Here is a 27,282-nt window from a genome sequence, read left to right on the forward strand (position 1 = left end):
TTGTGTTATGCTGCTGGTTTGCTAGGAAAGCAAAGCATATTTTAAAAGACGATGTAATTCTAAGGTTTAATTTGATAGGAAAAAGATTTTAAACCCCCAACACATGAAAATGACTTTGAATTGATTTATAGGATTTAGTATATATTTTTCTAGAGCAGATCAGCTAACATGTAAGGGTGTATTTCATTCTTCTTTACTTTGGCATGTCCAGTGATATTTCACAAATAGGGATAATGTTTTCAGTTTGAAGGCTTCTTCCAGGAGAAGGTAAAGGATAGTAGCATCTCTCTTAAACAAATATCTCTTCTGATAGTCCATCTACAGTGATAACCTCATAGACTGTGGCGTGTGTTTAACTTGCAGAATTTTGTGTCCATACTAAGCATCAGAGTAAATTCCCTAAAGTGAATTCTGGTTTAACACCTGTGTTTATTTGTACCAACCATGTCAATGAAATGGTAAATGTATAGCTGACTCTGAAGGGATGGAAACTTTCAGCTGAGTTTTACTTGAGTTCTGTTATTAAAGGAAGAAGTTTAGAAAAATACAAGAAAAAGTCAAAGGTGATGGCTTTTGTATACAGAAATACAGACCAACATGTCAAACCAATCATAATACTTTGGTTGAGATCTATATGTTTTATCTATAGCTAATCCCCTAGACCACTGTAGACTAAAGAAAGCAAATAGAACCCCAAAGGCAAGAAACGTCTGTAAAAGTAAACACCTTTCAGATGAAGAGGGCAACAGAAGTGCTTTCATTTTTAGACTTTGTGAAACAATTTCCACCACTTACACACTTGCGTTTTATTAAGTCTGTACTAGATTTCCACAGCTTAAAGTATAATGAAGGTATGAGCAGTTTTGTTTGGTCCAGAGTTAGGAGACTGGACTGCTGTGCCTTGACATGAGCATATCATCACTCCAGACATGAAGAGCAGGGCTCCCTAGGGTTTTTAAAATATGTGAATGTACTTCACTTACTGTATAACACTTTAGTGTATGTTGTATGGTAGGTATCCTTACTGAAAGGGTGCTGGACAGCTTCTTGGAACAGGGATCCACTGAAGATTACTAAATACACTGAGAACATTTCTATTTCAATAAATGGCCGAGGCACATGGTGTTAGGGTCTGGGAGATCATGTGGGGCAAATTCTATGCGTGCTTTTTCTGTGCTTCTTTTTCTGACTGTTGTCAATACCAATTGCTGCCTGTGATCACCTCTAGCTTCACATGCTGTGACACAATTGCACCTCTACATTAACAGAAACTTTGACTTTCTTCCTCACTGATTGGTCTGATCTATAGGTCTAGCGGAGGTATATAAGAAAATGTGAAGGAATTTGTATCTGAAGTAGGTCATGCATGGACAAAGCTGGATACTTCAGAAGGAGAATCTCGAAGTCCATCAAGCTCATTAGGTATTTACTAATGCTAATGAAGAATCGGTAGCCTGAATCTTTCTGAGAGTAGTTCATGTCTATCATCTTGGGATCCACAAACCTGAGCTTCCTACTATAGGTAGTCACCTTTATCTGTTATTTTAATCATCTGAGCAGGGGGTCACTGTTTCTTTGTAGAAAAAAAAATGGGAGAGCATTACTCAATATTTCTGGAATAGCCTTATAATAAAAAAATAAAAACTTGGTTTGGAAGTGGTAGGCCAGGGTTAATTTCATCTTTGCAATCAAAGCATTCAAAAACCACACTGATCTTCTCTCCAGAGTAATGGTTAAACCATCAGCTGATGGGATATTTTTGTTTGGAGGGATCCTTCCTGCTGACATAGTGTCCTTCTGCAGGAAGAACAAAAGAGTAAATAGCATAGCAAATGGAAAGCATTATTATTTATCCCAGTGGTTGGCCTGTTCAGCTGAGGCAAGGGAATTTGGCAAATAATCTTAATTATAAGACCAGAACCACATAATCTTTATTACTTTCAGTAAAATCTCAGTCATTTTCATTTGAAGAGTCAAGGTTGGTGTGTAGGTGGGAGGTGTGCTAAAGGCTTATCTGGAAGTCTGAAAAAATGGCTTCCCTTGGGTTTGGTTCTTCATTGTAGCTGAAATGGAAATAGACAAAAAGCTTCTTAGAATAGGTTTTTCTCAGATGCATTCAGTGCCTGGGGAATTTTGAGTCAAACAGATAAACACAACCAACATTGGGAATAGAACAGGCTAGGTTTTCAGGAACGAATTTTTGTCCCTTGTGACATACTTTCCTCCCTGTTTGCATTAGGGTATCAGCATGGAAAAAACAAACACTCTGCAGCTGGTTTTGCATGCAGATCTGAATCCTTCTATGATATCAGAGCTACTGGTGGGATGAAAAAATCCTTGTGCTTGTACAAAGCTATCTCAGATCTGGAACCAGCATTACTGTGTTCACACAGTCCTTTCTGCAGAGTCTGGTGATGTTACAACATCTAAGCACAGCTGGACCTTTGCTAGTCTATTTCAAAGTATCTACATTAGATGGGTGGAGGGTGGAATATCAGAACATAAAGACAATGTATTAGCTTTAATTCTTATGAAAAAGTATTGTTGCAATTCTCTTGAAGTGCATTGCAGCAAATGTTGAATAATGTCACTTGGTACTTGACAGTTACATTACTCAAGGTAAAGAAATTGTGGTGTATGTGTACAAACCTTCAATTAGTAGCTCACAAGAAGAATTTTTTGATGTGTTCTTTGTTCTACTGAAGGTATGAAAGTCAAAGGAAAGGACATACAATACACTTTCTTCAAAGAATACATCACAACTTAAAGCTAAAAAAGTTTCTGGGGAAGTTAATTGGAATGTAAGTGCTGCAATCTGCAGGAAAAGTAAAATTTTGATAGCCTCAAAATTATCTTCTTAATGTTCCAGTTTGGAGTGTTTCCCCCCTGAACAATCAGAGTGTGGTACAAGGCTAGTGAGTGTATGAAAGGAAAAATGGTGATGGAACTTGGTTCTGAAATAAGTCACGCATGGGCGAAGCTGGATACTGCAGAAAGGAATTCTCAAAGTACAGCAAGCTCATTAGGGGTTTGCTAAAACGAATGTAGGAAGGCTTGAGGCTCCTTCAGCATGGTTCATATGTCATAACCCTTTGTACCACACTATACAGAATAGCAGAACTACATGTTTGAGGAAGAGGCTGCCTCACAGAAAAGATGCTGGGGGTGCTTGGTCAACAGAGGCAGAACTGGAGCCAGCCATGCCCAGATAGCCAAGAAGGCCAATGGTATCCTGGCCTGTATCATCAATAGTGTGGCCAGCAGGACAGGGAAGAGACTGCCCCCTTGTACTCAGCACTGGTGAGGTTGCACCTCAAATCCCATGTCCAGTTCTGGATGCCTCCCTACAAGAAAGACATTGAAGTACTGGAGCATGTCCAGAGAAGGGCAATGGAGCTCATGAAAGGTCTGGAACACAGGTCCTGTGAGGAGCAGCTGGGGGAACTGAGGTTGTTTAGCCTGGAGAAAAGGAGGCTCAGGGGGAAACCTTATCACTCTCTACAGCTACCTTATCACCCTCTACCTGAAAGAAGATAGTAATAAGGTGTAAGCCAGCCCCTTCTGCCAAGCAGGAAAGGATAGGAAGAGAGAGGAAATGGCTTCAAGTTGCACCAGAAGATGTTTAGATTGGACACAAGGAAAAATTTCTTCACTGGAAGAAGAATTCTTAGGTGCTGGAAAGGATTATTAAGCAGTGGATCAGGCTGCCCAGGGATGTGGTTCATCACCATCCCTGCAGATATATAAAAGACATACATTTAGGTGTGCTGCCTGAGGATGTGGTTTTGTGGCGGACTTGATAGTGCTCGGCTATCAGTTGGACACTATGATCTTGAAGTCTTTTCCATGATTTCATGATTCTATGAAATAACCTGTACTTCTGAAATAGACCTTTGAATTTGAGGTCACACATGTCATCAGCGTACTGTGCAGCAGTACAGCAGCATCTTAAAATGGCATCGTGCTCTGTAGTGTGAAGGATGTTGCTCTTTCTTCGACTAAGGCATCCAGAATGAATGCTGAAAAAAATAATTCGTTCAGACATTTTCTCAGGAAAAACTGCTGCTTTACATAGCTAGGCATGCCTTCTAGAATACTCAAAATTTGGGACTGACCTTGGCTTTCTGTCTGAACAAAGAAAGATGCTTTTCATTATTCTGCAGTCATTATTCTGCCTTTGCTACTGCATCACCTCTTTACACTCAGACACTGTAAATGTAAATTGGCTGTTTTCCATTGGTAGTATTTGAAAATGTGGTTCATTATTGTAAGATTTTTCTTCTATTTTCTTTGCTTTTGCACATAAATTTCTGAGTTCTTTTTTATTCTTTAAACTTATACCAATACTTTCAGTATTTATATAGTGCATTAAAAACACATGGTTTAATTTAAAAAGGGAAGGTGCAGATACAAAACATTTCTCCATAACTTTCTAATAGTGCTGCTGTAAAGAAAATTTACTTTGCCCACAGCCTTTGAGTAGAAAATTTATTTTTTCCTGCTCTGTTGGGAGATTTGGGCAGTGCTTGATGGAGTATTTTAATATGCATGGTAGCAATCTCACCCTGTACTGACAGTCATGGAACATTTATGTTCTTTGAGTTTTTCAGTGCAGACATGCAATATAGGTAGGGTCCCACACTAGTTTTTGGTCCTCCACCAGCTTGTTTTCTTCATGTGCCAAACACTAAACCAACAATTATACAAATCTCAGTAGATGCAGGGCCAGTTCTGGCAAATACAACAATGTGGACTTACTTTTTCCTTTGTTTTGAAATTTTGATGCTGCTTCATTTTCTTCTGCATGATGCTGACATAATGGTATTTTTGTTTGACTATTGTCAGAGCTGAGTCACAGGGGAGTTAAGCTTAATGAGGTTTAATTAAACTTGGAAACAGTAACACTGAAATATAAAATTCTTTTATGTTTCACTTGTAGTGAGAAGGCCTTTTATGCCAACCAACACCCAATCTCAAACTTCAAAGGCATATTTAGAAGAATTATGCACACTAAAAATGGAGAACATAGTCAGCTGTCTTTTATTCAAACATTTCTTCCTTCTGCCACTAGCAATCCTTGTCATTCAACTTAAATGCATTTTTCTTTTATATTTGATACTAGCTCACACTGTAAAAGCAAATATTCTGCCAGGCAAATTATTTAATGGATAAGAATATTTTCAGTCAATAAGATAAAAGGATGCTCTACTATTTCCCCATATTCAGTTAATGTTTTAAGTAAAATATTAGTAGCATGACAATAGTATTCATAGATGACAGTATTACCAATCTACTGCTTAAATGCTATGATATAAAGGCAAGTGCCCACACGTTACACTTGAAACAATGCAGCTATTTTTTCACTCACTAGTTTTTGTTAGTTTTTACTTTTTTGTTGAATGGGCTGGTTTATTTTGAAATGCAAGGTGAGAGACCAGATAGGAAGTGCTTGCTCATCTTGATCTCTTTGCCTATCTGACCAGACTTTAAAAAAATTATGTACAGAATTTACATACAGAATGTAGGTATTTAGCACTATCCCTTCCACTGCAGGCACTTTAATGGGTTTGATGCTATGACTTTATCAAATGGGATTTGCCAGCCTAATTCTGAATGGGATCAGGATCCCCATTACATTAGCAAGAGATACTGAATTGGTAGTAGATCTTCTCCCAAGAGTGTGGAACATAGCAGGTTTTGAGAAAGGAATTGCAGAGGGAAAATTGGGGAAATCTCATACTGGTTGCTCAAGATACCTTTTATTCACCTGGCTGGAATGACAGATTTTCCTGGGCTAAATGACATTTAAATAGAAAGCTACTCCTAATTATCACCTACTTGTTTCTAGCTTTACCTGTTGTGTAATGTCATAGGGGAAAGAAATAAAGTTATAGTTTGGCCTGGTTAGGCCCCAGTTCAGCTGTAGTTTGGCCTCCATGAATATTTCACAGAGCTGTAAAACACTGTGCTGTGCACTAGCCCTTATAATATGAACACAGAGTGTGAGGTACTCTGTGTTTAGTATGTCCCCATGATGCCCACACTGACTGAAGCTACAGTCACCCTTGGGAAGACTTCAGTACAAAGGACATCTCCACTTCAGATGCATGCAACTTTAGCCAAAAATATTCACTGACTGTAGCTTAAAATATGTCTGTGGTAGTACATTTTTTTTGGCACCACTGCTTTTAAGATTTTTCTTCTTCATGCATAGCCCAATTTGTCTCTAGAGAAACATTGCTCCAGAAGGGAAATAATTTTCAACAGATAAGCAATTCCAAAGGTATTTATTAGCTGTCAACTCAGATAAACTTACATATAAAAGGACGATGAAATCCCACTTTCTACCCTGCCCTTTTTTTTTGTTTATGGGTTCCCAGGCATATTAATTATACTTCATTTGGCTGTGCCCCAGACACTTCTGAACCAGCAGGGCAGAGGCCACTCAGTTCAATTGCTGTGGCTTATATTTTGTTCCCCTGAGAATATTTTTAATTATTATGGTGCTTATTCTCAAGCAAACATGTCAACTTCTCCATCTCACAAACATTTATGAGTGGCACTGCCCCACATGTACCACTGACAGAGATACTTTTTGTTGGTTTTATGTAAATAAACTCTTGCAGTTGTGAGAAGTTAGATGTGCTACTTAAGGGCTTGAATATAAAGCACTGGCACCATTGTGAGCTGCTAAATGTGACCTAGTTCATCTTCTTTTACCTGTTTGCAAAGCCAAGCCCCTCAAGATTTTTGTGAATGGTATAGTGAGGGGAGCTGTAGAAAGTCCTGAGGCTTACCTGAGAAGAAGAGTTTAAAATGATTTTTGAGAGTTTTACATTAGTTGTGCTTCCAGTTTTTGACTAAACAGTTCAATCACATGCTTTCTTCCTTTCTCCTTCTCTGTGGAAATAACATCCTGGTACAAAAGCAGTTCACTGATAATCAGCGTTGATACAAACATTTACAAAGTGGCATCTCTTTAAGTATATTTGGATAAAATACATGTGAGTGCCTGAGAAAGAAGGGAAAAAAGCAGGTTTTCCAAGGAGATTTTAGGAGATAATTTTAGAAAAAATTGTTACAAAATTCCCAAACATGGACACCTTTAACAACTTGGAGCAAGCTTCATTTGAGTCTTGCTTTCTGGAAAGCTTTTACAGATTAGCTCTTTTTTAGGCCAAGGGTCCAAAAACTCTAAAATTGTATTCTTCTCAGTGCATTGTGGTTGGTATCTAGTCTGATTTGTAAGTGGCAACTGTATAAACAACACTGATGGCAATACTTACATTTGTGTGATATGTGTCTTGTAAGGTAAATGCTCCAAGATTTCCTTGCTCATACTTACAAATCCAGAGGGCTTTTTTTTTTTAGTGAAATGTTGAGGTAAAAATCAAAATTTGCCTTTCATGTCTTTTCTCACTTTTCTCACAGAAGAGATAGAAAACAGGACTGGAAAAAGCTTCAGACTAGCAGTTAGTCAAAAATTATCTGTAATGTGTTGTAAAAATGATGCAACACTTAAGTGCTTTGTGAGACTAAGACCTCACAAAAAATATTAAATAGAATATATAAAAATTATAGGCAGCATAATCTTCCTTATGTGGTTAGAAGTAAGGTAGCAGGTAAGGCAGCTTAGAGTAGGAATTCTGGTAATCACTGCTCCTCAAAATTTTTCAAAATGCTTTTTCTATAATCTGATTGACTGTATTATCTATTTCAACATACATTATCTATTATCTGATTGACTGTAATTTTTCTCTTCTATTTCTTAGATAGTAACTACTCTTTGCATACTTTCTGCTTAGGTTTCTGCTCTGTTTGTACAAATGAATGGCACAGTAAAGGGTATGAAGTGGTTATGTATTTGTGGTAGCCCTGTAACCCAACATGGCCCATGGACTGGATCCACCCATCCAAACAACATCTTCCTGTTCACCAGTGAAAACAGAATATCCATGCAAGCAATGGCCACTAACTAAAACAACTTCTCCTCATAAACCACCAAGAAATGCCCAAGGGATTCAGTGCGCAGCTGGTGTGCCTGTGCCACCCCACCATTGAACCTGTGGTAAACAATCTCTGTGAACATTTTGACAGAGAACAATGTTTGTTGCTATGTAGTTAGGAAGATAGAAAGCCTCTGGGTAAGAGAGACCCCAGTATTGATGGAGCTGCTAGGTTGTTCCAGAAGCCAGGGGGTCTGAAGGTTTATAAAATGCTCCCCATTTCAGGTATTTTCCTTCTGATCCATTTGCATAATCCAGTGTAGAGAACCACCTCCAATTTCTGTTTCGCTAACATGCAAAGCCAGTCTTTTCTCAGGTCAGATGATAACAGAATCCTAATTTCCATCATTATTCCATTTCACATTTCAGTCCCTCTGAGCATGAATTATTCAGATATGCACTGTACCACAGTTAAGGAATTGTACATTTAAATTGTAATTGTAAAAGGCATGACCTTCCCTATTTCTGGTGGAAGTACTACATTTACCACACCCTGGTGCCACCTTCAATTTGTCTGTGGCTGTGGCTGTGTTATGCCTGTGATGCCCAGCAAACCTCCCATGGGCTGAGAGGTACTTACATCCTTCTTTTTCTGAATCGCTTTCAGCAAAAGATCTTTTCCTTGTGCCAGAATACTGTGATTAATCACTTGTGCGTTGTTGTATTGCACTAAATAGTTTATTTAGTTGTTGTTTTGCAGTGGGTGATTGGAAATTTATACTGAGTGTGTTATGTCACACAGATTGTTATTTCCCTTCTCCCATCATGTGGTCTTTCCCTCATGCACCCTCTGCTGTACTCCCTGGTGGTCTGGCCCCTGGTTACCCTCCCCTTGCCCCTCCTTAATGGTCCTCTTCCCCCGCCCCCATTCCGGGTATAAAAGTCCACTGCAAGAAAGTCACATGCTATTTCTGACCGGGGTGGTCGCTGGAGCCAGAAGTGTCCCTTCTTAGGCCAATAAACAAGACACTCGTCCCCACATGGAGAAGAGTTTCTCATCTTTTGTCCATGTAAGACGGTGTGGGCCAGGGTCCTAGCTAGCCAGAGTGGTCTCATACAACAGCCCAAGATACACAGATTCTTGAAGTGCATGACATCCTATTTTCAGCTATTGAATTTTATCCTGTTTTCATCATTTTTTTTCCCTCAGAGTCCTTTCTGTATGATACCCCAGTTTTCACCTGCCTTGGCAATTCCTTCCAGCTTTGTCATCATAACAAGTGTATCTTGTTGCATTGATATCATGCCCAGGTTTCCTTCCTAAAGTCTTAAATGATGATTATTGAAAATTTAAAATAAAAGTGATGCCAAGATCCTTGAGGAATTCCAGCACTGTTATTCTTCAACCTTCTCCATTGCCATGCTCTTTAAAATCAAATTTATATTAATTTTTAAAATTTTCATGATCTCCAGTTTCAATTATTTACTACACAAATTTAGCTGGGTGCTGTTGATGTCTAGAACATTTTTCTTAAATTAATAATTTAATATTTTCTAATAATTTATTAAAATACATGTGAGGTCTGTCACATTTTGTCATTGTAAACATTTATTACATGTACAAAGCTGCCCTGTGGAGGGCTGGTACCTTACCCTGGAGACCTGGCTGAGTCACACCACAAGTGCAAATAAACATGACTTCTGCTTATTCCACACTGCCTCATTACAGGCTAACACAACATGTCTTGGCAGAAACAATACGTGTGGATCTAGAAAATCCTCTCAGAACAGAATAAAAAGGCTTTAATTAACATGGCAAAGAATTTCTGTGAATATTTTATCACATAAAAATAGACTTGTTTTGGTTGTGTTTGCCTTCCTTTTATGTAATCCCACTGGAGTATTCTAATAAAAGATGTTTGCTGGCAGCAGTGCAACAAAAAGAATGCATTTTAAACAAATTTGAGAATATTCATATGTAACATGTTTTGAACGTGCAAACGTGTATTTTTGCCATGACCCTGAATCCAGTCTTGTTTTAGCAACATGCCTGTGCACAACTTCTGAAATAATATCTTTTATGTTCACTGGGACATGCAAACAGTATCTTGGCTTTTGTGCACTGAAAATGAGGAACCTTTGTATTAAAAATATAGATTATAAAACATTGAAGCCACAGCACGTGTAGTGATTGCTGCTCATGCTTGCCAAGAATTACTTAAGAAGAGTCATGGCTCTGCTCCAAAAGAGTTCTGGAAAAAGAAGTAATATATAAAATCAGAAATGGAGAAACTTGCAGGAAAAAATGCTGACTATAATAAATTATTCTGTCTGCTGTAATTTTCAGTTAGGATTTATATGTTCAGTACAGGGAAATTTCTTTGGAAGAGCATTCAGTATGTCTGCACAAGGCAACATTATTTCTCCCTTTGTGACAAAATGAGTCCACAACACACGGATGAAATACAGTTTGTTGCAATTTCAGTTGTTTGGTTTCTGAAAGGATATCTCTGAATTTCCTTTATAGGCACACCAAAACATCATTGCAGCTATCAGCTCTGCTATCAGAATGGTTTTGGTACACACAGTGATACTCTTTGGAGTACTTTTTAACAACATGAACTATGGAGCCCATGGCATCCCACCAGAAATGCTGTGCTGTGGGCTAGAACTCAGAATGGAAAGCTTAGAATGTTGCTTTGTGTAAATCATATGTGATTAATCTTGTCTGTGGGTGCCAGTTCCATTTCTTCAGATAAAGATAAAACACAGTATAGATACTTATTTAGATTTTATTAAGACAATTGAATCAGTTTTAGTATTATGTTTGAATTTAAACTACATTGATTTTTCTGGTCTGTCAAAATAATGATCACTACATTTTTACTAGTAGGTTCCACAAGTTGTCTGCTAAAAAGGAAGGCAAAAGTGCCTTTTTAAAATATCTGAAATAGGTTGGTAAGTATTTGCTAAATGAAAACAGATACGGGAGTTGAAATTCTTTTACCATCATTGTTTTGAAAAGTTTTGTCCCTGCTCAGTAGGGCATGTAAGAGGCTGAGGGGGAGGGAACTTTTTTTTCACAAAGAATTAGGCTGGATTCCCTCTTTTTGTGGTTTGCTGTATTGCTTGTTCAGATGAATGGATTGATATTTTTACCAGCATTGGTGTAACTCTGTTAAGAAAGCAATAATAAAAGCAACAATAGGCCAGTTTTCCCCTCTACTATACAGTAAATTAATTCCTGTGGTTAGTCTAAGCCCAGTGTTGGCTACAATTTGAAGTCTTATAAGCTATTCTTGTGGCATGATCCCTCCAGAGTAATAGGCCATGTCCAGTGCCTGCCCAGATGCTCTTAGTCAGGCACTGGCAAGTGTTTCTGCCTGCCACGTCCTGATGCTCTGCTGCGAGACATGAAAGTGTGTGCAGGCTGTATGGGCACTCTGCCCTTCTGCACAGACAACAGAACAGGGCAGTTTTGTGGTCACAGGGTGTACACCCAAGTGTATGCTGATAACTCTGTGTTAGTGAAGTGCACACAACCACAGAAATGCAGATGTTGAAGGCAGATAAACTATTTAGCTTGAATCATGGTATATTTTAGCAGTACTTCAAAAAGCAGAAAACAAGCATAAAATTAAAGTAACTTAAACCCAGAAAAATTGACTGAAAACAAGTGTTTACCATCCTAATTCCAGTTTGGAAATATTGTCATCACACATCGCTTCACAAAATATTCACTTGCTTGGAAATCACATCTGGCTTTGTTCTCATATTTCTTCGCAGACTTGCAAGACTGGAGGAGGTACTTATGACCTTGCCATTGCTTTGTTCCTAAGCATGTGTCACAGACATGGTGTTCCCTATCCTTGCAGCTTTGTCATGGTGACCCTAAGTGCATTAGGGCATCCACAGTCTGCATTGCAGCTGGCAGCATCAAGATCCTCCTGAACGGCACAGACACCTCTGAAGTGTGGGAATTCTTAACTTCCTCTGCCTCCAGCTCCAATGCCAGGAAATGCATCCTGGCAATGTTTTAAATATTGAACCCTTCCCTTTGTGAGTACTCTTTCGGGGATGGGTATGTCCAAAGCTAGACTGTCCTCATCACCAGATCTCCCTTATGCATCAGGGACTTAGTTCTGCCTTCCTGCCACTTCACTTTCTGTAAGTGAAAGTGGTTCTCTCTTTGGCGACAGTCTGTCCCAGCTCCCCAGTGCATGACTCCCTCTGATGGAGGTAGGACTTCCATACCTCTGCTATGTCCCACTGACAGTTTTCTCTCTCCACTGCCAGTTCTTTTAGTGCTGCTATAGGCTGGGTTGCTCCAGAGCATGAAGATTTTGCAATTCAGCTGTTTGAGGATTTCCCTCCAGGGCTGCTTTCTCCTCCTGGCTATCAGTTCTTCTCCTGACTCAGACTTATGATAATACATTTCATGCATTTCTCTCTGAATTTCTGAGAGAAAAATCAACCGGCCTGTGCACTTCTGCCTTAGTGGGTGCTGCCCCCACTGCAAGGCATGCAACATCAGCCTTCACGTTTCCTTCTTTCACCCTCACAGGCACTGCTCCTCCTTTCTGCCTTCCTCACCTAACTCCCTCCCAAATATGTCCAAGGTGGTGATGGGCGGCTGCTGCCTTTGGAGACAGCCTCTGCACAGAAACGTCTGTTCCCATCGGCTCCTCCTGCAGGGTCTCCTTGCAGTAAAGGCATCCTGGGAATCTTGTGGCAGAAGGCTTCCTGTCAGAGGCCAGCTGCCACCATGCTGTGTCCCAGGCACTGGCAAAGGTAGGCTCCTGGTGGGTAAAGCCAGGAGAGTCCTGCAGGAAGGAGGCACCTGTCTTGTCTATCACACCTACCCTCTGAAGTGGAAGTTCTTAAATTGCCAAGGCATTGTAGCACTTCCGAACCTGGATAGTTAGTGTTCATTCTTTGCTGCAGATATTTTCTGTTATCACAGGGTGATTATCTTAACAATTTTGCTTGCAATGTTCTGTTCCACTCTATTTTTCCTGCCCTTAAATGACAAAAAAACTGGATTTCTTTTGGGCTGCTAGTAGTGACTGCACATTCTTACATACTGTTTATACCACTTATGTGCCACTACAAAACCCTACCTTTTGATGTGCTATTGATGTTTTAAACCAATTTAAGGTAGAGAAGAACTAGGCTGCTTTCTCTGTCTCCACCAATCTCCAGATAATTACCAGTACTAGTACAATATTGCCTTGTACTGATGTAACTTATTAGTATAATAATAATTTTGAAAGAACATTTTAAATGACAACACTGCTCTGTTGGTCGAAATGTCCTGCAAAGATAGATTACTGTGTTCCTGCACATCTATTAAAAATGTACTCTTCAGCCAAACTAAAGGCCATTGGAAAAAAGTCACATACAAATCTGATTTCAAGCCTGCATAAACCATTCACTTTCCACTTGCCTAAAATTACATTTTTTTTCTGGGAGCTGACATTGACGGCACATCAGAGTGATCCTGAAACTTATAACTAATTGGAGAATTGGATTTTCTGTAACAAACTTACACAATAAATATGTATGAATTTTATATTTTCTGCCCCCACCCTTTTGTTCTTATTTCTCCTTTCACATGCCTGGCTTACAGACTTTTCAGGGAAGAGGAATGTCATTGCAATTATATGTAATGAACATCATACATTTTCACTACCTTTGTGCCAAGATTCAAGTATTCCTCACCTGTATGTTTTAGGCTTACCTGCTCACTCCAGAAGGATAGTTTCTTAAGGAGGTTTATAATTTATTCACTAGATTTATTCTTAGTTCATTCTGCTGAAGTGATCTAGTCTTTGAATGCATATCTTGTCAATGTTAGCTGCATTTATGTAGATTTATTCCATATATGATTAAACTGAGGTGGTGGTGTTCATGCTGCTCCACAGAGTGAAATATGCTCTCCTGCACTAGTTCTTCAAACACCATTTAAAAAACCATCAACTGGCAACATTGAAATTGAAACTCAATCTAGGGACAGTAATATACATCCCAGAACATGCTAGTAAAAAACAATCTAGAAAGAGGAGCATGCATTTTTCTGCATGTGTATGGATATGCCTTGGTGTAAACTGCAAACTGTCCTACATATAATTCAGCTTGCAGCTCTCCTTTCTCCTCATAATGGACAGATGATACCATAGCAAAAAAGACAGACCAGATCTGGTCAAATATCTGCCTGTTGAAAATCTTAGCTCTATCTGCTCCAACATATAAGGGAAGGTGAAGTCTTAGGTTTTGCACTTCACAATAACCAGAAAATGGCAAAAGCAGCAGCTGATTGTATGATTCTTGATAAGAATCTGATTGATGATCAAGAATCATAGAATATCCTCAACTGGAGAAGATACACAGGAAGTCCAATTCCCAGCCCTGTGAAGGATGCTCCAATAATCAGACTGTGTGCCTCAGAACATTGTTCAAATGCTTCTTCAACTAAAATGGTTTGCTTCTGGGACCACTTTTCTGGGAAGACTGTTCTATTACTTAACCATCTTCTGGGTGAAGAACATTTTCTTAATATCCAGCCCAAACCTCCCCTGACATATCTTTGTGCCATTCCCTTGGGCCCTGCCACTGGGCACTACAGAGAAGAGATCAGTGCCTGCTTGCTCCGGCTCTTCCCCTCCTGAGGAAGTTGTACCTGCAAAGAGGTCTGTCCTCAGTCTCCTCCGGGCTGAACAGACCAAGTGTCCTCAGCTGCTCCTTGTAAGTGTTCTACTCCAAACCCTTTCTTGTACTCATGGTCCTCCTCTGGATGCTCTCTAAGAGCTTAGTGTTTGTTTTTTATATTGTAGCACCCAAAACTGCCCCCAGAACTTGAGATGAAGCTGCCCCAGTGCAGACTAGAGCATGACAATCCCTCCCTTGCCCGGCTGGCGATGCTGTGCCTGATGCACCCCAGGACAGGGCTGGGTCTCCTGGCTGTCAGAGCGCTGCTGACCCATGTTCAACTTGCCTTCAACGAAGATTCCCAGGCATCTTTCCGTGACATGTCTCTCCAATATCTCCTTCCCCAGCCTGTCTGTACATCCAGACTTGTTCTGTCCCAGGTGCAAAATCCAGCAGTTTTCTTTGTCAAATTTCATAAAGTGAATGGGATGGTGAATGTAAGCAGAGAAAAGTGCCATCTCTGGTCAGCTTTGAGCTGCTTGGGTGGTCATTAGGGAGAACACAGCAACTGTCCTCCTGGGATGGTGGTAGATGGCATCAGGGAGCAGAATGTTCCCCCTGTTATCCAAGAGGAGGCAGTCAGAGAATTGCTGAGCTGCTTGGATGTTCATAAATCCATGGGCCCAGATGGGATCCACCCCAGGGTGAGGAGGGAGCTGGCAGATGAGCTTGCAAAGCCTCTCCATCATTTACCAACAGTCCTGGCTCACTGGTGAGGTTCCAGATGGCTGGAAGCTGGCCAGTGTGACACCCATTCACAAAAAGGGTGCAAAGGAGGATCCTGGTAATTTTAGGCCAGGTAGCTTGTACCTTACTCAGTACCTGGCAAGGTAATGGTGCAGTTTGGACTGAGTGTCATCACACAGCCCTTACAGGATGGCCAGGGTATCAGACCCAGCCAACATGGAGGGGGTAGGTCATGTTTGACTGACCTGGTCTCCTTTTCTGACCAGGTGACTTGCCTGCTGGATGCAGGAAAGGCTGTGGATGTTGTACCTGGACTTCAGCAAGGCCTTTGACACTGTGTCCCACAGCACACTCCTGGGAAAGCTGGCAGCCCAGGGCTTGGACAGGAGCACTCCTTGCTGGGTTAGGAACTGGCTGCATGGCCGGGCCCAGAGAGTGCTGGTGAATGGTGCTGCATCCAGCTGGGGCCAGTCACCAGGGGTGTTCCTCAGGGGTCTGTGCTGGGGCCAGTTTGTTCATTTTTACAGACTTACATGCATGACGGTGTTGAGCCTTTAATGGTAAATTTGCAGACAGCATTACGCTGGGAGTGTGTGTTGATCTGTTGTGGTGGGTAGGAGGGCTCTGCAGAGAAACCTGGAATGGTTGGATGGATGGGCAGAGTTTAACAGGATGAAGTTTAATAACTCCAAGTGCCAAGTCCTGTATTTTGGCCACAATCACATTATAGGCCCCTGCAGCATTACAGGCAGGGGATGGTGTGGCTGGACAGGCCCAGGCAGAAAGGGACCTGGGGGTGCTGGTCCACAGTCAGCTGAGCCAGCAGTGTGTCCTGGTGCCAAGAAGGCCAATGGCTCCTGGCTTGTATCAGGAATAGTGTGGCCAGCAGGAGCAGGGAGGTCATTCTGCCCCTGTACTGGCACTGGTGAGGCCTCAGCTGGAGTGCTGTGTCCAGCTCTGGGCCCTCAGTTTGGGAAGGACCTTGAGACGCTTGAGCATGTCCAGAGGAGGCAACGAGGCTGGTGAGGGGCTGGGAACACAAGGCCTGTGAGGAATGGCTGAGGGGGCTGGGGCTGTTTAGCCTGGAGAAAAGGAGACTCGGGGTGACCTTATCACTCTCTACAACTCCCTGAAAGGTGTCTTTGGTCAGGTGGGGGTCGGTCTCTTTCTCCAGGCAGCAGCTGACAGAACCAGAGGACAGAGTCTCAAGCTGCACCAAGGGAAATATAGGTTGGATGTTAGGAAAATTTTTTTTCAGAAGGAGTGATAAAGTTCAGAATGGTCTGCCAGGGGAGGTGGTGTAGTCACCATGTTTAAAAATATTGGATGTGGCACTCAGTGCCATGGTTTAGTTGAGGTGTTAGGACATGGGTTGGATGAGATGATCTTAAAGGTCTCTTACAACCTAGTCATTCTGTGATTCTGTGAAAAACACACAGAAATTAATTTTTGGGGTTTGGGTTTTTTTTTTTTTTTAATTCTAGTGAATATGGGAAAAGTGAGCAAGGAAACAGCTATTTGTTTCTAGGCTCTAATTTCTTAAGGGACATGCTGACCTGTTTTACGCTGTTTTTTATGGCAATTCAGACACCTGGTTGATCATTTAGGCCACCACATATGCCATGCAATTCAGAGTAAATTATTGTCCAAATGAATTTTTGAATTATCTGAAGATCTTGTGCACATGTAATAGATACACACGGAAAGCCTGTGAGTGCTGAAAACAGTTCTGCAGAATAACATGCTTCTCTTCTGGCTTTTGAAATAATAAGTGTCATTATAATCTAGTATTTAACTATATGAGAGGCTGTCCATGCTCCTTTCATTAAACCTTTGTTCCCCATTGTTTTGCCAAGCCCAGGAGTGAAATTTTAGGATCTGCACAACTCCTGTCTGAAATAAGTGAATTTTGAAAAGCAGACGGCTTGCAGAGTCTGGATTTCTTTTCAGATAATTTCCATCTGTAAATATTGTTGCTGTTCCCAAGAACAGGAAGAGGAAATTTTATTTTTCTACATAAAATTAGAATCAAAATTTATCAGTGTAGACATGACCACGCCTTGGAGGAGAGATTTATGCAGAAGCAAGAGATCCCTTCATGTCAGGGATGCATCTCATGAAGTCTCATTGGATTTTCTTTTCCAAATTAGCCACATGAGGAAGATTAGTTTGGGTGATGAATTTGAGAGAATTGCAACATCCAGGCTGTGTTCTGAAACTTCCAGGTATGACCCCTTTTTACAGCTGTAGCACTGAGGTCTTGTCTCAGCATCTCAAACGCTCCCTCTGGTGGTGCTGCCTTTGAGGAAGATATCATCTGATGGGGTGCAGGGGTATGAGTCCTGCAAAGGAGGAAAGCAGGAGATAGCAGAAAGAGGACTGATTTGTGGAGTATGATGCTCATAATGGAAGAGAAGCAGGACTCGTTGTAGGACAAGCTGAGGTTTCATGCACAGCTGCACAACAACAGGTCTGTACCTCACAGCAGGGGCCAGAAACTCAAGAGATGAGTCTTGATACGACTGCCAAAAAATTTCCCATTAACAATACTTTACATAAAGATGCAGTTTTGGACAGCTACATATGTGAAGGTTATAGAGAATTCTTGATGTTTTTAAAAAACGTCTTCTGAAAAGTGAATAGTGGGGATTTTTTGTTTGTTAGCTTGGTGGCTTTTTTGCTTGTTTGCTTCTGTAGTTTTCACTTTCCAAGGTAAAAAAGAAGAATTTTCATAAACTGTTTGCTTTGTCATGCCGCAGAATGGATGGGGCCTCTGCTTTTGTATTGCTTGACCTTAAAAACAATTCCGGTATAGTCTATATTTAACACACAAACCCACTTTTCCCCTAAAATGTTTTAAGAGAATACAATTTTACCTTTTACTCTTCATTAGGAGAGACTGCCACTGCACATGAAAGGCTGACCTCTCAACTGTCCATCTTTCCCTATTTCTGTCTCAAATTCTTGGCTCTCTAACACCCTGCTTAAAGGTGTCTGGGCATGGTGGTGCTCTTTCCATATTCCAGCAGCATCATGAGTTGTCTACCCAAGGAATGGTCCACATTTTATGCAGGTTTTTGAGAGGGAGAATGACTGTTATCTCAAGACTCTTATTACTGTGGGATTGCTTAAGATAAAAGAAAATGAATCAACATATATGGATGGGTGTCTAAAACAGAGCTGTATTTCTTTTGGGCCTGCTGTGGGTGATGACAATACCTTAGGAATCCTCTCTGTCAACATCTGGAAGGCTCCACACACAGTGCTGCTCCTGTCTGAATGTGCATGTTTGAGAGAACAGGGTGGGTGTGAGCAAATAGGTGAATGAAATGTGCAAGTCCTGAGCCCTTAGTTACATTCATGGAGCACGTCAAGCTAAAAGAAGATACAGGAGTGTTTGAAAATAAACAGAACATAAGCCAGCAATCAATAACTGCCTGAAATATTAGCTCAGTCAGAATCAGGGTTCTTGGCTAATCTAGGACATGTAACTGGTCTTGAAATGCGTAAAAGATTGCTGTAAAACCAAAGGAACAGTATGTTTTGCCTGTCCAGGACAGTGCAATACTGGAATGACTTGTCTGTGAGACGGTGATGCCTTCATCCCTAGATGTTTTACAGAACAAGTTGGACAAACAGCAGTAAGGAATAGTTTGCATGAATTTGGGACAGCCTTGGACACAGGGAGGAGAAGAACAGCAATATGACCTCATGAGAACATTTGCCCCATTGTTTTTCTCTGATACTGTGGAATTATTACTTTGCTCTTATTTTTGTTTGTCCTTCTGTTGCTACTCTTCCAGATGCTCAGATATGCCTTTGTGCAAGGATATTTCTGCTGAAAAAGACCTTTGCACTTTGCTGCTATATTGTGAGTAACATTTATGTAGGTATCTTCTGAACACCAAAACCTTCCTGAAAAGTCAGTGACACGTTTTCAATATTTTCTCAGGTATACTGCATGTGTTGTATGATTTGTTCCTAGTTAGAGTAATTCTGCTTTAAGCTAGCCAGCAGGGAAATCTTGAAGGGCCCATTTATTGTAATTCTGATCTCCTCTGGACCTGGATGGTTGGAGGAAAGCCAATGCAGTATAGAGATGTATGTACATGTGCTTGAAATTTCAGTCCAGTGCAGTGAGATATCAGATATAGCAGCTGCCATGCCTACCTGACCAGGAAGTAAGATGGTTTTGTGTTGCATGCAGACCCTTCATTTCTGATTTAAGATATATTATCAGCAGTATAGGACACTGCAGTGTTGCACCTATATCGGGGGCTGCAGAATGAGTCCACAAAACTCTCCAGGCTCACTAAGCAACATCATTTATTGGAATCCTTGAGACTATGCACATGCTCATAGTTAGGTATATGCCCAAGTGTTTTGCTGGAGGTAGGAGGGTAAAAATAATTTTCCAATATTTCTAACCTGACAAAACTCATAAGCATCAGTTTATTTAACAACAATTAGCTGTGGAGCAAAGAGCTTTGGTAGCATATACCACAGCAGTACTTATGTTGCAATTCTGCTATTGCAACAGATGTTCCAGTTTGTTAAGACCAAAGGATCGATAACTAAATTTACAAAAAAAAGCCAGCTGCTTAGTGATTGGATGTTGTTTAATGTGCCAAATACTATTGCTTTGGCCAAATTGATCCTCTGAAACAGTATCTTCCAAAGCATACCAATAACAGCCTTCTTTTAGTCTCTGACTAGAAGATAAAATAAACCTGCAAAGAATGTTTCTTATAACATTGATCTCACTTAGACATCTCTATTTCCGGAAGAATAGTAAGTATTTAAGTCCTGTGTGAAAGTTATTCAGTCAATGCACACATGAAAAATCAGCAATTGTCTAGAATGTTCTCTATTCCATTTTTAACTTCCCTATAATTTAAGCCAAATGGCATATACAATGCATGTACAACTTCTTTGAATGTGGTTGTGGACCTTGCTGAGAATAGGCTGGTGTTATAATTTGTCCCATACTGCTGGTCCAAAGCATAGAACAAAATAATTATAATGGGTTCAAAATTCTTCAGGTATATTTATGGTATTGTTGGGGCTATGTTTATGTAGTTAAGCACAGATGTATTTGTGCCTATATTTAAAGAAAACCATGCTGCACATTACCTATATTTTGGTAATTTTAAATGCATTAATATCTTTGTGAAATCATATGACAGCAGTAAGAGGAACACTTGGTAAAAGTTATCCAGGAATTATATTTGGAAAATAAGCAGGATCCTATACACACCAGTGAAAAAAGTCCTTGTAATTTGAACAAATAAAAGTGCATCTCTGTTCTATTGTATAGGTATTGCATAGTCCATCCCCAATGTTTGTTTTCTTTTGGTGACCACTCAACTGCCAGAATCAGATGCAGTGCCCATTAACAATAATGGAAAGACTTTGCTTGACTTTACATCTAGGGTTGATCTAAGAAACAGCTTGAGTTGGATGCATGCAAAAGTGAAGAAAGGTAGAATTGATGGAAAATGGATTAATTTTAAAATTTCTTCAAATAAAAGTAATAAATTGCCATAAACTACCAAGTGTCAGATTCAGTCTTTAATTTAGGGCACAGTTGGGTTGTTAATTGGGTTAGCAGTAGTAGCCAAATGAAGTGTGACCCATATCTAGTACAGTAGAGTTCAGATTTTGAAAAATTTGCAGTTTTGCCTGACAAATTCCTTCATAGGTATTTAAAGGAACTTTTTCTGAGCATTGAGAACTGAACTCCCACTATGATAGAAGGAAAAAAAACACATCAAAAGAGAGGGTTCTGTCTGAAATAACTTCTCTTTTTTCCTTTGTAAAGTTCAGCTGTGTCATTCTGTTGGTCTGCAGTTACACAGAGTTGCCTCAGTGGTAAAATTAAATAGCACCTTTACTTTCTCCCTTCTCCATGACATTTTGCACTCAATAAAACAGTCACAATCTTGATGTGTCAGTTAGTTTGTGGTAAGAAATTAATTTAATTTTTTTACAAAAGTAAATAGACCTGTTTTATTTGAAAAGTAGATTTTTTTTTTCCCATATGTAATGTGGTGGAAACATTTCCATGTGATTTATTCATTTCACCCAGAGGATAGTTAAGCTATCCACTGTTTGGCCACATTTCACCAAATATTAGATTATGAGAGATGTTTTTACAGAAGTAACTTAGAGTCTGAATGAAATTTCTACAATAAAAATATGTTTTGATTCTTATATTTCCATCACAAGGCTCAGGTGTTTGTGCAAACTGGAGCCTTCTAAATACATTTGCGTTCTTGACAGTCAGTTTCTAAGTTCAGGGTTATTATTTTCCACTACAGTGTCTGATGTCAAACATGAACTTAACCCAGGTACACAACCCTGAACTCTTTTTCCTTTTGTCAAATGAGCAGAATATTGCCAGAAGGTGTAATGAAGAAAGAAAAGCACAACCTAAACATGGCCAAGCCATCAAGGCAAAGTGAAAAAATAAAAATATTGTAGGGGATCTCAGGCAATTTAAACAGTCTATGGAGGTCACTCAGTACCACACTTTGTGTCTTCCAAAGATGTAATAGACAAAATAAAGGGGAAAAAAAAGTGTTTCACCTCTCCTACTTGATGGTTCTCTCTTTAATTACTTCCCCCTTGAGACTTTTCCAGCTCCCAAGACAGTGCAACTGTGCACCTTCTACTCAGACCAGCTGCTCTTGAGAACATGGGTCCATGTGGGAGCTACACAGGGAGTCACAACTTCATGTAATTCACCTTTCTTCTCCCTAAAACCCATGACCAACCTTGTATTTTTCAATATTCATGTGCTGCCAGGCTTCTTTTAATACATCTGCAAGACTTATTTAATATCCTGGAGCCAAGATAGAAAACATGTTCTTCATGGCAACTGGTTCAGCTTTAAAGAGGTTCCAGGGGTTTTTCCCCCCTGGTATGCTCCTTCAGTAGGCAAGACGACTCCTGCTCCTCCTGCCAAGCTCTGCCTCTGTGGTGAGGATGCCCTCTTCATGAGCAGCATCCCCCCTTGCTTTCTGCTCACTCAGTTGAGGGACTGAGCAATAATTAACCTGACAGCCCTTTTCTCCATGTCCTACGTTTCCCATGGCTTTTAAAAGATCTTGTGCTGTGGTTTTTGTCCACTGAATATATTCCTTTAAATATCACTTTGGAGTGCTAATTAGAGAAGATTCCTTGCTTAGCCTGTATGAATAGGAAGTCATGACCAGCTACGATAGATGTCAGGCAACATATTTTAAAGGGGGATTTTCCCTTCCCTCTGTTGACTGGAAGATGAAATGACAAGTGTTGTAAAGAACTGAGAGCCATCTCCATGGGATGGCAGACTCAAGATGTGCTCTGGCAGGAGAACGAGTACCAGTGGGAATATGATGATCGAAATTCCTGATGGACATTCCTGCACAATGGCATCCTTTTCCTTTAGAGTATGGTGAGGCAAAACCAACCCTGCTCAAATACAAGTGCTCTGCTCTAAATCAAAACACAAACTGAAAAGCTGAGTACCAGGCAAGGGTATGTAAGTTGACTCACTGTGAGAGGGTGTACCCTTAATCTAGATGAATCAGCCCTTGGAGTGCTGGAAGACCTAGCACTTGTTTCTTCCAGAAAACTGTGGAGCAGTAGTCACAATGGTGAAGGTACACTGATGACATCTGCCAGTTCAGAAGTGTAGCTTTTGCAGAGGCGCCTGGCTGACAGACAAGACTTGCACTCTTCTAGGTAAGAGCTGGTGTGCCTTTTTTTCTTGCCCTCATGCTGGCTCCTCCCTAAAATTATCCTGCTTACACATCTTCCCATACAAAATGACTTATGTTCTTGTCTCCTGTTTCAGACAAGCCAAGTCTAAGCAGTAGACAGCCTGTGAAAAGTTGTTGTAATTCATGCCAAGGCCATCAAAGACATTTCTGGACATTTGTGAACTCTTTTCTGGATTTTATGACCAGCTGTTTGTCAGGAATGATGAGGCTGAGCACTTGGGAACACCAGTCCCCTGTAAAGGAATGTAGTGTGCCATCTTGCATTCCTGCTGGTGACAATGCCAGGTCTGAGCAGGGCTTGCAGACCACCGCAGCAGTCCTTGGCAGATGAGGGACATCCGCAGTGCCAAAATGCTTATCCTGGGCTACAGCTGTGTCATCACAAAGCTGGAATGTACAGTATACGCTTTCCACGGGCATAGCTCTGAGCACAGAAATGTGTATACCATCAACGGCACCTGCCCCTCTATGGAGCAGTTCAGCTGTTGTGATAGCTGATGAGCTAAATTTAAAGTTTGCACATGCTTGATTCAATTTAATACCTTCCAAGGGGAGCTTACAGGGGGAAAAATCCAGCTTGGGGAATCTACATTTATGCAGAGTCTTAAAATATTTTTCCTCATTTAAGTTTATGCTGAGCTGGATCTGAAGTTGCACTGTGATTTTATAGTAAAAATCCTGGTATATTATGTATGATTCCCTTATTACTATTTATAATATGTGTGAAAATAAAGCTGCAAGTTTTACATTATACTATTAATAGTATTTTGCTTATAATTTCTTGCCTTATTCTCAGGTATATTATCAAAACTATATTTTCCAAGACATCCAAAATTGCCAGGGAGCACATTCGATCTTTCTGTAAGCTGAGGAATCCAGTTTTTACTAGATTTAATTTCTTTATCATTTCCTAAGAGTATAAAAAATAATGTCATGACCACATCTTGGGAAAGATATTCAAAGCATTAGAAGCATATGCTAAATATGGTTTGTTAATCATTCAGGGAATTGCAATACTGCATAAAAGAAACACTTTTATCTTGAATCTGTGCCAAAAAGCCTTTTTAAAATTATTCTCCTGCTCTGGTAAAGCATAGCAAATCATTCCACCAGAGACATTTCAGGAGTGTTTGAGTACTGGCAGCAAAAAAAGGACTTGAAGAAACCTTAAAGTTGCAGTACCAATATTATTTCATAAATTACAATCTCCTTAGTCAAATATGTGACTGTGTGTGATGTAACTCTTTGTCAGCAATAAAAACCTGAGCATTACTAATGCAATAAAGTCATCTTTGGGACTAAAATTAAACCTGAAGTCATGTTGCCACATTTTCATGCATCCCTCTGTATAGTGTTATCAGAAGTGAGATTACCCTTCATGTATCCAAGAGTGAGTTCATTCAGGTCAGCTTAAATATTCTGGGAGGCTTTTCATGCAGAGATAAACTTTGAACAATCACTTATCTTTAGGTATTATGATAGGCAAAGTCCAAAAAAACAGAACTGCAACCTCTAAATTGAAACATCAAGCAAGAAAACCATGCATAAATTGAATTTCCAGGAGCTAAAGAAGGGAAAAATACAGAAAGGTATACATATCTGTATGATGTTTTATGAAAACAAATGTTTGCAACCACTAAACACTGCCCTGGGGTTATAGTAAACAAGCAATGATAAGGATGGTGCCATGCTGACTAGCTAATGTACCGTAGGAGGTATTGTATATCAACAGCCTGGCAGTGTCAAAGCCAAGTTAGAGAAGCAGGAATTTAGCACTCCACAAACTCGTGACCCCAAAAAGGCCATGGTGTGTGTCAGGATGGATTCTAAGCAAGGGAGGGTGAGGGTGGTGCCCTCCCCTGTGCCTGGAGACCATTCTCTGCTTGGTGTGAGAGATATCATTTGTGTTGTGATAGAATCTGACTGGTTCATTGGCATTTTCTTTTTTGAGCTGAGTAGCTATGTGTCTTCTCTTTCACTTGGTTTAGAAAGACTTAACACGAATTGTTATTTCCCGGCTTAGCAAATCTGGTGTACATATTTAACTGCTATAGAGAACAACCTTTGATTAGCTGCAAGTATAGACTTGCATTCTTTTCTACAAATTGACTGCCCTTCTAATATAATTGCTCAGTGCACTGTGGAGTAATTTACTCTTTAGCACAAGTTATATGATAAGTCCTAATAGTATTCCTCTTAACACACAGATGAATTCCTGTTGAACCTGGCATGAGTGCAACTGAGATGTTATCAAATTCATTAATATAGCTGTGGGATCTGCCCATCATACTCTGGATTTTTGAAAGTGTGGCTTTGGTATGACATTTCAAATTACCTGCTCTGATGTTTAGGTTCTTTGGATAACTTAGAAGTATTGCAATTGCAGTTGAGAGTTTACATACATTTGATGTCTAGTGGGTAGTTGACAACAAGATATCCTGTATCACAGCCCAGTGTGAGGTTTCCAAAGGCCTATTTTCAGTCAAGTATTATACTTTTGTAGCCATCATAGGGGAATGATTTAAGGCAGTCAAGTGTGAATGGCACAGGAGCTGTGTGCCAGCTATTATCACTTGTACAAATCCCATACTTCTTATTTCTACAAACCCTCTTTGTTTTTTAAAATCTTACTTGCAGTCACAAGTTTCATGCATTTGCTTTTGCTAATATTGCGCAGGATCTAAAAGTAGGTTAAATAAGATATTGACAAGTTTCTCAGCTCAGTCCTATCCTGTTGTTGAGATAATATGAAAGTATTGTGTTTTTCTTTGACAGCAAAAAATAATGGTCATTTTAGATGCTAGCTATCAACTAGAATTCAGCACTTGAGGTCAGGTAAATACTAACGGCAACGCTTTCCATCTATTTCCCTTTTTGCTCCCTCTCTTTTCTGGGATATGGTGTTCCTGGGGAAGGACAACCTTCCCTTTTCTCTTTCACAGTATTTAGAATTGTACTGCATGTACCAAACTATTGGAATATTTATCCCAATATAACCAGTTAGATGGTGCCCAGGCCAGTTCTGACCTTCGCTGCTGGGCCACAGGCAGCTCTGCGGTGTTATACCTCAAAGATACCTTGGCTGGCGGCAGAGTGCAGCGGGGCACAAGACAGGACTCCGTTCTCCTCAGGGGAGAGCTTCTGGCGATGGTGAAGAAAAGAAGGGAGCGGATTCTGCTAGAAGGTAGCCAGATGTTTATTCCATGAGCACAGATATGTCTGCACTGGGCTACTGCTGATAACAGAATCGAGCCACATGGTCTCATTCACATTTTAAGCTCAGGACAGGGGAAGGGGAGGGGACAGGTGAGTCACCAACCAGGTGAAGGGGCAGGGTCTCCAGGTACTAGGGTCACCTATCACACGACGCCTTGCTGGTATGTTAGCCTGATTGACAGGGCACACTCAGCGAGGGGCGAGGGGGAAGGGAGAAGGTAAAACAGGATATTGCAACACACCACAACATCTCCCCCTAGTTTTGTTTAAAAAGAAGAGGACTGTGTTTATGGTGCAGAATGATTCTACTGAGGCTTCTAGGTCATCCACTGGAGCACTGAGGGCTTCCAAATGGTAGACCTCAGGAGGGGGAGATGAGCTTGAGATTAACTTGAGAACCATGCGTCTGATTACTCCAAAAACAATGCTAAAAACTACAATAACTACAACTAAAATAAACAGCACTAAAATTACAGTTTTCAGAATAGATCCCAACCAGCCCGAGAGTCCCCAGCCATTGAAAAGTCCATTCAGCTCGTTGTCAGTTTCTCTGTTGATGTCTGAGAACTTTTATCGAGGTAGTCCATATGTGGTTTGGGCTGCGGTACTATGTAGGAGATTGCAGGTGGGATGATCACGAGTAGGACGAGAAGCAGGCTCGGTCTCATGACGTCTCGAGGCTACACACGAACAGTGGGATCTAAACTGGTACAAAAACTTGAGACAAACATATATTACAAACTATTCCAGATAGGAGGCTTAAATGGAATTTCTTCCAGAGAACATGCACGACGTTTTCTTCTCCAGGCAGCATGAGCAACCTGGGGTGCTTCTGCAGATTTCTCTGAGACTTTGGGAACATAGGGCTTTACCCATTTGGAAGGAACCCACCTTAAACCAGAGGGGGTGGATACACAGGCGTATCCACGTCCCCAAGTAACCAATTTGTAAGGTCCCAC

This window comes from Zonotrichia albicollis, chromosome Z, assembly GCF_047830755.1.
Source record: "Zonotrichia albicollis isolate bZonAlb1 chromosome Z, bZonAlb1.hap1, whole genome shotgun sequence".
Taxonomy (NCBI): Eukaryota; Metazoa; Chordata; class Aves; order Passeriformes; family Passerellidae; genus Zonotrichia; species Zonotrichia albicollis.